Source organism: Capra hircus, chromosome 7, assembly GCF_001704415.2.
Source record: "Capra hircus breed San Clemente chromosome 7, ASM170441v1, whole genome shotgun sequence".
NCBI classification, from domain to species: Eukaryota; Metazoa; Chordata; class Mammalia; order Artiodactyla; family Bovidae; genus Capra; species Capra hircus.
The window spans coordinates 49,716,906-49,730,463 of NC_030814.1; the positions used below are offsets into that span (position 1 = coordinate 49,716,906).

At 44.0% G+C, this 13,558-nt stretch overlaps 1 protein-coding gene across 2 annotated transcripts in view; it reads right to left on the minus strand.

Moving 5' to 3' along the window:
• The window catches only part of AFAP1L1 (actin filament associated protein 1 like 1), a 67,492-nt gene that overhangs the window by 38,390 nt on the left and 15,544 nt on the right, over nucleotides 1-13,558 (minus strand). The window lies entirely within an intron of this gene.

Consider the following 13,558-nt stretch of genomic DNA (forward strand, 5'->3'; position numbering starts at 1 on the left):
ACCTCATCTGGGGTTGGCTTGAGGACTGAGCCTCCAGCTAGTCTGAGCAGAGGCACTGAGCCCTCTCTTTGTCCCAGCCTGCCCTCTGCTCTGCAGGCCCAGGGTCCTTCCTCACTGAGCTGAAGGGTCAGTGCAGGTCCCAGGCAGGAGCTCTGGCTGTCCAGGACACAGGGCAGGAAGGAAGCCTTCCTGTCCCATCAGTCTATACACTTCAATCTCTGGAACCTTCTGTTTCCGGTGACTTGACAGGAGCCAAACTAAACATTAACCCTTCCCACCCCTGGCCAAAAACTCTTGTTGCTGTTCTTTTCTCTGTGCTACACCAGTGTTTCTCAGACTTGAGTGTATATAAGGAATTACCAGGGGATTCTGTCAAAATGCAGATTCTGACTCAGGAGGTCTGGTATGGGGCCTGAGATTCTGCATTGCTGACAAGCTCCCAGCTAAAACTGACGCTGCTGGTCTGAGACCACACAGAGTTGCAAAGCCTAGAGCAGAGTCCTTCAAAAAGACTGAAGCATACCAAGACCATGATGTCATCAATGTCTCTCTGTCCCAAAGCAGTATCTTGGGACTTGGTTTGCCTTAGAGCCAAAGACTGACTTCTCTATAGAAGTAGTATTGTCCCTCTTTGCAGCTTGCCAATCACTTGTGCATAATAATATGAGCTCACGTGTATTGAACAGTTATTTCCAGCTGTGCTAATCCCTTTCATACATACTGGGAAACCAGTATGAGTTTAACATCACTTAAAATTAAGAATTAGATCTCAATTAGGATTAGATCTGATAGAGTGCCTGAAGAACTATGGACGGAGGTTCGTGACACTGTACAGGAGGCAGTGATCAAGACCATCCCCAAGAAAAGAAATGGAAAAAGGCAAAATGGGTGTCTGAGGAGGCCTTACAAATAGCTGAGGAAAGAAGAGAAGTGAAATGCAAAGCAGAAAAGGAAAGATATAGCTATTTGAATGAAGAGTTCCAATGAATAACACAGATAAAAAAAGCCTTCCAGTGCTCAATGCAAAGAAATAGAGGAAAACAATAGAATGGGAAAGACTAGAGATCTCTTCAAGAAAATTAGTGATACCAAGGGAACATTTCATGAAAAATGGGCACAATAAAGGATAGCAATGGTATGGACCTAACAGAAGCAGAAGATATTAAGAAGAGGTGGCAAGAATACACAGAACTATACAAAAAAGGTCTTCATGATCTAGATAATCACGATGGTGTGATCACCCACCTTAAGCCAGACATCCTGGAATGCAAAGTGAACATCATTACGAACAAAGAAGTATCATTACGAACAAAGAAGTATCATTACGAACAAAGAAGCATCATTATGAACAAAGCTAGTGGAGGTGATGGAATTCTAGTTGAGCTATTTCAAATCCTAAAAGATGATGCTGAGAAAGTGCTGTACTCAGCATGCCAGCAAATTTGGAAAATTCAGCAGTGGCCACATTACTGGAAAAGGTCAGTTTTCATTCCAATCCCAAAGAAAGGCAATGCCAAAGAATGTTTAAACTACTGCACAATTGCACTAATCTCACATGCCAGCAAAGTAATGCTCAAAATTCTCCAATCCAAGCTTCAATAGTATGTGAACTGTGAACTTCAGATGTTCAAGCTGGATTTAGAAAAGGTAGAGGAATCAGAGATCAAATTCCCAACATTCACTGGATCATCGGAAAAGCAAGAGAGTTCCAAAAAAACATCTACCTCTGCTAAAGCTTTTGAATGTGTGGATCACAACAAACTATGGAAAATTCTTAAAGAGATCGGACAATACCAGACCACCTTACCTGCCTCCTAAGAAATCTGTATGCAGGCCAAGAAGCAACAGTTAGAACTAGACATAGTTCTAACAGATTGGTTTCAAATAGGGAAAGGAGTACATCAAGGCTATATACTGTCACCCTGCTTATTTAAATTATATGCAGAGTATGTCATGTGAAATGCAAAGCTGGATGAAGCCTAAGCTGGAATCAAGATTGCCAGGAGAAATATCAATAACTTCAGATATGCAGATGACACCACCCTAATGGCAGAAAGCGAAGAACTAAAGAGCCTCTTGATGAAAGTGAAAGAGGAGAGTGAAAAAGTAGGCTTAAAACTCAACATTCAGAAAACTAAGATCATGGCATCCAGTCTCATCACTTCATGGCAAATAGATGGGGAAACAATGGGAACAGTGAGAGATTTTATTTTCTTGGGCTCCAAAATCACTGCAGATGGTGACTGCAGCCATGAAATTAAAAGATGCTGCTCCTTGGAAGAAAAATCTATGACCAATCAAGACAGCGTATTAAAAAGCAGAGACATTACTTTGCTGACAAAGGTCCATCTAGTCAAAGCTATCATTTTTCCAGTAGTCATGTATGGATGTGAGAGTTGGACTATAAAGCTGAGTGTTGAAGAATTGATGCTTTTGACCTGTGTTGTTGGAGAAGACTCTTGAGAGTCCCTTAGACAGCAAGGAGATTCAACCAGTCCATCCTAAAGGAAATCAGTCCTGAATATTCTTTGGAAGGACTAATGCTGAAGCTCCAATACTGTGGCCACCTGATGTGAAGGACTCACTCATTGGAAAAGACCCTGATGCTAGGAAAGATTGAAGGTGGGAAGAGAAGGGGACGACAGAGGATGAGATGATTGGATGGTATCACTGACTTGATGGACATGAGTTTGAACAAGCTTCAGGTGTTGGTGATGGACAGGAAGCCTGAAGTGTTGCAGTCCATGGAGTCACAAAGAGTCGGACACTACGGAGCAACTGAACTGAAAACTGAGAAAAGCTTGAATTAAAAACATTGGAAAAATTGAAAAGAATACATAGTCACACATCCCATTAACCTTGAAAGCTACTGCACTGTCACACATCATATAGCCTTTGGAAAACTCTGCTGTGTACCCATAAGAGAATGAGAGTGAAGAGGACATTAAGGTCTCAGTACTATGTAAAAGTAGGTGTGACCTTGGGGGTACCCCTGGAAAGCATCTTGGGGACCCCCAAGCATTCCTGTCCCCAGCCACATCTTTCTGAGAATTGCTGTCCTTCAATAAATGATCTCAGATTTGTATTCCTTAAATCAGTCTGTCTGTCCGTCTCTCCCTCCTTCCTCCTCTTCCTATCTCCCTCTCTTTTGTCTGTGAGGTTTTATCTCACAGATTTCCTCTGGCTGCTATCAGCAAGTGCCTCTTGTGGCAGCATTCTGGCTTCTAAAAGCTCTCCTGCTTCTAAAGTGAGGACAGGTAGTTTCTGAGTGAGTTTCATGCATTTAAAAACACGAGTTTAAGTACCCAAGCATTATAACACCTTTTTTTGCTTTTGTTTTTCCTGGTACTTGATAGGATTTCTAACATGGGCTCTTGACTTCTAAGTGTTTTTCTTTTAACTGAGCTGTGATCACAATAGTCCAAACAGAGCAAAGGAGGGAGCTGAGTGAATCTGGGAGAAGCACATGGGGAGTGAGGAGCTGCTCCCTCCTGGTGGCATTGGTTTCTGGAGCCTGTAAGGAAGTGGTAGGCAGCAGATGGTGGAGGGAGCGTGAGCCTGGGAGAAAGCTCAGCCTGTAGCTTTAGTGGGCAAGAACCGTTCCTTGAGCTGAGCAGTTACCATTATGCTGGGCAGTTAATGCACATCATCTCATTTAATCCTCGCAAACCACACAGGTGTCTCTGTGTTCTATGAGGGAGGAAGCAGAGGCTTAGAGAATTGAGGTCACCCAGCCAGTAAGCTGTAAGGTCAGGCTCTCTGACTTCAAAGCTTGCATTTCGCTGTGACTCCCGAATCCTCTATCAGAGAACTTGGGCTCAGAGAAAGGGAGGCCAGGTTGGGGCAGGGAGGATGCGGATGGCCCCTCAAAGCTTGCTTGCTGAGCTGAGTCACTGGGGGTCTTGATCTGGAAGTCCTCTCACTGGATGAGTGGGAGACCCTTATTGTGGGGCTGAGATCCTGCTCAGTGGGCCTTTCTCCACTGAGCCCACTGAACTTTAGAGCCCTAACTATGTCTATCTCAGAGGAAAAAAACAAGTGATTCAAGCTTATACCTGACTTACCAGCAGAACGTCATCCCAGGGAGAAGCTTCTACATTGTGGTTACAAGAAAGCTTTGGGCCAGTGCTCTGTTCTTTAAAGATGATAAGGAACTCTTCCCCCAAAGCTAGCTTCCAGGTGTGGTGAACACAGATGTGCCTTTGAGAGTACCTTCATCTTTAACACCATATAATTCAAACCACAAGGATTTAAGCTATCAAAGAATTTAATTTGGAGAGAAATCATATATATATAAAATGATATAATGCTTATGACAAACGGTCATACCTCTCCCAGGGGTTTGCTGGACCTCCTATCTGAGAGTCTCATTCAGTAGGCTATGTACTAGGACCCAGGAATCTATATTTCTAAGGAGTATTCCAGGTGATTCCAAGGTTCAACCTCTGAAAAACAACGCCCCCAGAAAACCTACTAGAGGGCATGTCCGTGAACATAAAGATTGTGGGAAGACCTCCCTCATTCCTTAAAAAATTGTCATTAGACATCTCTTCCTGAAACAACTGAGTGAAGGTGGGAATAAGAGCTCCTGCAGACGACTGTAACTAGCTGGGACATGAAGGCTTGCTTAGGAGAGCACAGTGATTAGGGCTTTGGGGTAAGACCTCTGAGCTGGACTTCTTGTGCTGCCACTTCCGAGTTGGACAAAGATGGGCACACTAGAGAGCTCTGAGCCGTGGTTTTCTCATCTGTAAAGTGAGAATACTAGGATCCCAGCCTAACTAGGTTAAGATGATGCTTGCAGAGCACTTTGTTCGGTGCTGTGCCTGGAGCCATCAACAGGGCCATATTATTGTTGTTGCTGCTTCCTAATATTCCCCAGAATTGTGCACACTCCACAGTATTGACCAGATAGTATTTAATGACAGATCTGCCATAGTTGTGGTAACAGACTTTGTGAGGACATGTCTTAATCTGTGCCTCAATCACAGCAGATGCCCAGCAAGCATCCATTCATTGAATATTTTGATGACCCAGGCCAACACTCTGATTTTAAAGATGTGGAACGTGAGGGTTCAAGAGTTTATCTGACTTAGCTACAGTCACACAACTAATTGAAAATAAGAATATCTAGTGTTAAATTTACACTCGGTTTAATGCTTAGATAAGTCATAGAAGAATGGCTGAGAGCTCAGGGTATACACAGTCTGGGCCCCACCCAGCTCTGCCATTTTCTGCTTGGGGAAACATCTTAACTTTCCTTAGCGTTCAATTCTTCATCTATAAACAGTGGGGGTAAAACAGTAGCTTCTGCGCATGATCGCTGTAGAGATGAAATAAAAAGATACATATGGTGGTGCTCAGGGAACTCAATGGTGTTCTCTTCATCTGTGTAACCCCCCAACAGATTCAGGTGTGCTAGGCACAAGGGAAGGGAGTTCCCAGGGCAGGAGGGCATTGTGGGATTCTGCAAGCAGCCCCTCCCCACATGGACTGTTCACGGCCCTGGGCCTGACACTGAGCTTGTGCGGTTATGGCCATTGGAGGCAGTAGAGCCCCTTTTCTCAGAGTGCTCCCCTCCCAAGGACTCCCTCCATGCCATGTGGAGGGACAGCATCTTTCAGCTGGAGGGGCAGTAATACAGCCCAGAATCCTGTCCCTGCCATCCCAGGAAAAATCACTAGTTCCTACCGCACCCACCTCCCATCTTTGCTCCTAGTCCAGGTCATCTCTGCTGTCCATGGGCAGACGGGGCATCGGGACAGGGTTTCCTTTTATGACTAGATTTTATTTAGAACCATGAATACATTTCATTGATCTTGTTTGGTTTAGGTGAGCCTTAGGGAGGTACAGTGAATTCCAATCAAGAAAAACCAGGGAGAAATAGTCTAATCATTGTTATAAGTCTTCATTTTTTTTTTTTTACCAGGTGAGACAGAGGGGCATAGAAATCCAAGAGTTGATAACTGTTCACAGGGATGCAAAAAAGTTTGTCAAATAAAATTATAAACCTACTTAAAAATTTATCTAAGGTTATACCACTCTGTGCTTATTGTTCCTGGCGAACACCCAACTAAGATCAGTTTTCTCTCTGCTCCTCCACCCTCCCCTCCTAAGTGAAAACAGCATGAGGTGGTAGAGAGCAGAAATCTAAGCCCCAAGCAAAAAGCACTGCCACCTGTTCCCAGGGCTGCATCCCTGGTGCAGCTTAAGTGAAACCTTGAAGCAAAAGGCCTTCATTACAACCAGTATGGGCTCCCAGTGCAAAGAAGGTCAGACTTATTTAGAGATCTGAAAGGTAAAAGGTCTAATTTCCATGACAAAAAGCAAGTAAATAATACATCTTTGGCAAGCCACAGGAATAACAAACCCTGTTTGGGTTCCTACCTAGTCAGCTGGTGGGCTCTTTGACTTGTGATCTCATTCCTGGGCACCTTTTAGTCTCTGAAATTTACAAAAATGCTTGGAAACAGCTCGCAAGTTATAATTTCATTAAATGCAAAGCAGTAGGAGGAAAGCAATTTCTCTTTTCCCCACTTCAGTACTTGACAAGCCTCTTTAGGACAAAAACAACTCATCCTTCTTTGCTATCAAAGTGAGAGAAAATGCAAACAGTATGTTTGAAAAATGAAAAATAGGAAGAGTTGTCAGAATGTGGTTTTATGAAGGGTATGCAGTTTTTCTTTTCATTTACTCAAATTTCCTTTCTCATTTCCCGACTGCAAAATAACCCAATTTCTATCTCATAAAGGTTCCTTACCTGGAGAAAGAAGTAGTACATTCCTTTAAAACCTTTTGATCATGATTTTAGAGATGACATTTAGTAAATTGTTTTAACAGCCTAGCATGTCAGTGAGGTATGACCCATTATAGCAGTGGGGAGTTAACTCACCTTAGAAAGGAAAGCAGTATACTTAGTAGAGGTGGTCTCAACAGTTGCGTAGGAGGAAGGAAGGAAAGAGGAGACTTTTCTGTGGCCTTCCAACCCTGCATGCCCTTCCAGACACCTTTGTCCAGGCTGCTTTCTGCTCTGTTCCTCAGCCTCTTAACCCCAGGTCTCTGCATATGTGGTTCCCTCTTCCTGTCAGAATTCCCTTCTCCTCCTAACCAGTAATGGCCCCCTTCAGCCCTCTACTCACTCATGACTTTCTCACAGACCTTCACTGTCCTCCTGACCACATACACTCCCTTTATTTTATGCTGTCATAGCATCACTCTCCCTGTGATACTTCTTATGGTGAAATGTTACACTTTTCACTGGCTCTCTGGATGGATCCCTGGATGAAAAACTTGAGCATGCAGAACCCATGGGACTGACTGAGGGAATTGAGTATCTGAGGATTTTGGTATTGGTGAAGGTCCTGGACCCAGTTCCCTGCAGATCCCAGAGGATGGCTGTATTTAAATACGTCTATCTCTGATTAGCATCTGTTTCCCCCACTTGAGCCTTAACTCCTTGAGGGTAAGAATAGGGCCAGCTTTTGCTAGTGCCTGACATAGAATATGTGCTTAAGTATTTGTGGAATGAGTAAATTCTTGAAGCAAAGTTTTCTTAAGAGTTGATAAAGTCCAACAGCTAGTTAGACAAAAGCTATGACAAACTTAGACAGCAAATTTAAAAGCAGAGACATTACTTTGCCAACAAAGTTCTGTCTGGTCAAAGCTATGGTTTTTCCAGTAGTCATATATGGATGTGAGAATTGGACCATAAGAAAGGCTGAGTGCTGAAGAACTGATGCCCCTGAACTGTGGTGTTGGAGACGACTCTTGAGAGTCCCTTGGACTGCAAGGGGATCAAACCAGTCAATCCTAAAGGAAATCAATTCTGAACATTCATTGGAAGGACTGATGCTGACACTCCAATGTTTTGGTCACCTGATGTGAAGAGCTGACTCATTGGAAAAGACCTGGATGCTGGGAAAGATTGAAGGCAGGAGAAGGGGATGACAGAGGATGAGATGGTTGGATGGCATCACCAACTCGATGGACAGGAGTTTGAGCAAGCTCCAGGAGATGGTGAAGGACAGGGAAGCCTGGGCATGCTGCAGGCCAGGGGGTTGCAAAGAATTGGACATGATTGAGTGACTAAATAACAACAACAGCTAGTTAATGTCTAGTTAACCATGTTTGTTCTCATGGTGACTCAGGATAGTAAAAAAGATGCTTGAAAGAAAAAAAAAAAACAAAAAAACCCCAAAACAGGTAGCAAAAAGCCCAGGGTACAAAAGGGAGCAGAAGCCCTTTTGTCTCATGTGGCTAAGCTCCCCAAACCCTGTTTGTTTGAACTTGTACCCCTCATGTGAATATGGTTTCCAGTTGGTTTAGTGATGCATGTTTTGTAGTTTGTGGATTTTAATCCTAACATAGTAACATTAATACAGGAACTATGTGAGTTTAAGTCTTATTTCCGTTTTCTAGCTTTATACCTTTGGGATAATTACATAACTGCCTGATGTACATCATTGGTGACCTGTGAAGCTTATCTACCTCAACAATGGGCCCTAGTACAGTGAGAATGTGCCTAAAATAGAGTCTGGCACATAGTAAATACTCAGTACATGTTAGCTGTTAACATCATTCTTCCTTTACTATTATATGTCATACCCTGCTTTAAGAGGTTTACATGTGTTCTTTACATAATTAAATTATGAATTTTGGTAAAGTCTTAATGAAATTCATAACTTAATTCTTACAGATGTGGGAACTGAGGACTGCAGAATGGGAAGAATCCTGAGGCCATTTGGAGATGCCTCTCCCAGTGCTCCTTCAGAATGCTGTGTCCATCTATGCTAAGTCCTGCGTTAACTCTGCAGCGAGGCCCCCAGCCACACAGGTGAGGCTGAGGGAACTGACCCCTCACTTCATGGTACAGAAATGCCTCGTTCCTCTGCCCAGTTTCTTCCAAGTTATTGCAGATCAACCCATCTGGGGCCATGAAGATGTCTCACTTCCTTTCTCTGAATTTACAAGCACTTCACAGAGTCCAAATGAAGGCCAAACAGTGGGCAGGACATTGGAGGGGACCTCACTGGTTGGACTAGCATTGTTGATTGCTAAAACAAATACATCCTGTTGTCCCAGAGCATACAGGGAAGACTGTGGTTCATGTGGGCTGGAAAAGAATAGAAAAGGAGCAGCAAAGAAACACAGCTGCAAAGCCAATGCCTTGTGCTGACTGCTTTCCAGGAGTTATATATAGCTCCTGTGTGAGGCAGGCAGAGGGTTGTCGAGGTCACCTTGAAAGGCTTTTGTGTGTGATAATTACAGCTTACGGAGGAAACGGAATATCCTTTATGCTGAAGAGAATAGTACAGTTTGACTCCTTGGGAGAGAAACCCAGAAATCCTGAGGGAGGTGGAAAAGAAGAGTGGAGTATTTGGGATTTGGTAGGAGAACCGACTCTTTGGAAAAGACCCTGATGCTGGAAAAGACTGAGGCGAGAGGAGAAGGGGACGACAGAGGATGAGATGGTTGGATGGCATCACTGATGCGATGGACATGAGTTTGAGTAGGCTCTGGGAGTTGGTGATGGACAGGGAAGCCTGGTGTGCTACAGTCCATGGGGTTGCAAAGTCGGACATGGCTGAGCGACTGAACTGAACTGAGGAGAGTATCTGGTTTGGATTCTGACTCCTCCCACTTGCTAGTGTGGAATCGGGTAAATCAGCCCCTCAGAGCATCATCTTCCTCTTCTGGAAGAAGGGATTTAGAATCCTTGTGTGTGGGAATCCTTTGTGGGAGGCAAAATGGGCAATGGTGGAGTAAGCGTTTGTAAACTGTGGGGATTCTTACTGGGGATCCTCTGTAGCACAGTTCTGTGATGTACTCTTGTTTCAGGAAGGTAAAAGGTCAGGGAGGTGGCAGGTCAGTGGGGAAGCAGGTTGTGGGACTGTTTTGGGGTGACTCTGTTCTGGGAGGTGGGCCAGGGTGACAAGCTCATGGAAGCCCTGTATGTTAATGGCCTTTTGAGCAGCAGCTCTGCCCATGTCTTGTCATCCACCAGGACAACTCTTATTCTGAACACCTTGTTTCTCAGCCCTGGGTGGCCAGGGAGGTGGTAGTTCCCCCTCATCAAGACATTTCCAGACAAGAGTCGGGTGGGGCAAGGAAATAGCTTTTGGCAGTGGGGCTGGATTCTCCCAGAATTGTTCCTTTGTGTGCAGATTCCTCCCTGTTTGGCTTACAAAGGAAATGGTTCCAGGAGGAAGTGGAAAACTGTGACACACACATGCTCAGCCCTCACACACAAGATGGCAGCTGTTTCCGCTTGGTGGAAGTCCCTACCGTCTCCTTCACTGAATGGAGTGGCCTGGGATACCGGATGATAAAGGCAGGGAGTGTTTTTGAGCTCTTAAGTGATGTTCCAGATGTTATGCTAAGCATTTTGCATGGATTACCTCATTTAATTCTCATAATGGCCCTGTGAGGTAGTTACTGTTCTTACCCTCTGTTTTATACATAAACCAAGTGAGGCTCAGAGAGGCACAATTGTTTGTTTAAAGGCGAGTTGGTGATGGACAGGGAAGCCTGGTGTGCTGCAGTAGCAAAAAGAACCTAGACCTAAGTCTAGGGCCTAAACTTCTAACTGTTGCATCGTAATTCTTTCTGGCCACCTTCTTCTAAAAGAGGTTCCCTATCTCCGAAGCTTGGTAGAACCACCAGTGAGCCACTCATGACTACTCCCCACTAGTGTCCCTTCACAGGATGGGTGCCTGGTCTGAGGCCTAGATGGAGCTGGGCTTACCATTCTGAGAAGTTTGAGGAACTATCTCACCAATTGCCTGCAACAGACACTGAGGATGTCTGGCTAGGGGTTTGCGAATAATGCTGATAATAATAGTCAACGATGACAGTGAACGTTTATTGAACACATTTTACAATGTGGGCCTAACACTTATATTTCTTTAATAAATTAGGACCTCAACTGGACAAAAATTGGATTAATCCTAATCCTTGATTCATGAGATACTGTCATCATTGGTCCATGCATGCTTCATTTTTATTTATTTATGTAGTCAGTTATTTTTGCTAATGTAGTAAGCGCCGACAAGTCCACCATTCAAAGCAGAATCCCGGATCTAAATAATATCATGCATCTAACTATGATCTCATGCTTCTGCTTACCCTCTCCCAGTCTGTCATCCTGAATGCTGTATTCATCACACCCTTGTTTTCCCTTATAGATTGCAACTAGATTTACCCATAAAAATTTAGAAATTTTAGTTGTTATAAAAGCTGGGGAGAAATATCGATAACCTCAGGTATGCAGATGACACCACCCTTATGGCAGAAAGTGAAGAGGAACTAAAAAGCCTCTTGATGAAAGTCAAAGAGGAGAGTGAAAAAGTTGGCTTTAAGGTCAACATTCAGAAAACTAAGATCATGGCATCTGGTCCCATCACTTATAGGAAACAGTGGAAACAGTGTCAGATTTTATTTTCTTGGGCTCCAAAATCACTGCAGATAGTGATTGCAGCCATGAAATTAAAAGATGCTTACTCCTTGGAAAGTTATGACCAACCTAGATAGCATATTAAAAAGCAGAGACATTACTTTGCCAACAAAGGTCCACCTAGTCAAGGCTATGGTTTTTCCAGTGGTCATGTATGGATGTGAGAGTTGGACTGTGAAGAAGGCTGAGTGCTGAAGAATTGATGCTTTTGAACTGTGGTGTTGGAGAAGACTCTTGAGAGTCCCTTGGACTGCAAGGAGATCCAACCAGTCCATCCTAAAGGAGATCAGTCCTGGGTGTTCATTGGAAGGACTGATGTTGAAGCTGAAACTCCAATACTTTGGCCACGTGATGTGAAGAGGTGACTCATTTGAAAAGACCCTGATGCTGGGAAAGATTGAGGGCAGGAGGAGAAGGGGATGACAGAGGATAAGATGGTTGGATGGCATCACTGACTCAATGGACATGGGTTTGGGTAAACTCCAGGAGTTGCTGATGGACAGGGAGGCCTGGCGTGCTGAGATTGATGGGGTCGCAAAGAGTCGGACACGACTGAGTGACTGAACTGAACTGAAACTTTATTAAAAGGGCATAATGTTATTGGTAATTTTTTGTGACTTTTTTCTTACTGTGATACTGCTAAAGGTTTATCCATATCGTTGCGTGTCATTGTGTTCATTTATTGTGCTGTATGATACTCCACTGTGAGAATATTCTCCATGGCTAACACTCTGTGCCTATTATGTTTATTTCATCTTTGCAGCAACTGCATATGGTAGGAGCTCTTCTTATCTCAGTTTTACTGACAAGAAACTGAGGCCTAGAGAGGCTGAAGAGCTTGCTGGAGGTCATAGGTGCCAGGTTCACATCTTTCTGGCTCTCACTGTTCCTTGTGTTTTGGTGTAGAGGGGAAAACACAGGAGCTGGAGCCAAAAACCTAGGGCTCAGGCTCCATACTTACTGGCTGTGTGGGCTCAGGCAAGTTGCCTCTATTTCCTCATCATTAAAGTGGAGGGATGGTAACTGCTCTGTCTACCTCTCAGGCCTGTTGTGAGACTCACACCTGACAGTATCTGTGAAAAGTGATAGTAAACAGTCTGTAAATGGAGGTTTTTATAAATTGGTATGTTGTGATTAATGATCACACGTGTGTCATCTGCTCCCCCTTTCGCTCAATCAGACAACAGAACGTGTGTAGGATTCAAGAGATGAGCATCCCTATTCAGAAAAGCAAGGGTTAGGTTGACCATAGAAACCCATAGAAACCTCAGCCCATAGAAACCTTTGTGTGATTAAAGAATTATAAAATTATCAATAGAGGCCTCAGGCTGCACTGATGGGAACAGTGTATTTATCTTTGTTCTGTTCAGTAGAGTTTAAAAACTTTTTTTTTTTTTTTTACTATTTATTACCTATTTTCAATGTCTGAGACCCCACCCCACTACTGTTTGCTTGTGGTGTTTCCTTTGCATGTCTTGTTCTCCAGCTACTATATGACCCTGGGCAGGTTACTTCACTTTTCTGAGTCTCCACATCTGAATAATGGGGACAATAATAATAACTACACCTTATAGGGCTGTCATGAGGGTCCAGCAAGGTGTTATATGAACTGCTTAGAACAGTTCCTGACACACACCAAACTGACTAATGTCATTATTTAAACTCTGCCCTATTCCCTAGACGGTGCCCATTTATTCTTTGAGAATTAGTTTAGAGGCCACTTCCTCCAGGAGGCCTGTCCTGCTCTTCTGGACAGGTGAGGTTACCTGTTAAGAGCCTCCAGGGCAGACAGTTTGTTCAATGACCTCCATTAAATTGTGAACTGTGAGAGTAGAGATGATGCCTGATTAATATCTGCTGCTACAGCCTGGTGCCCAGTACTGTAATGGGCACAAAGCAGATGCACTGCAGAGAGATGAACTAACAGCCCAGAATTCAGAGGAACAACCACAGGTCAGGGAGAGGGCCGCTAATTCTGCCTGTGACAGCCATCTCCAGGAGCAGAAGGGCTTACGGGGATGGGGGAAGAGGCAAGAAGAGGCAGACGTGTTCTCTGGGGCTTTGGAGGACAGTCCAGACCAGTGGTGGCAGCTCCAAGACCATATT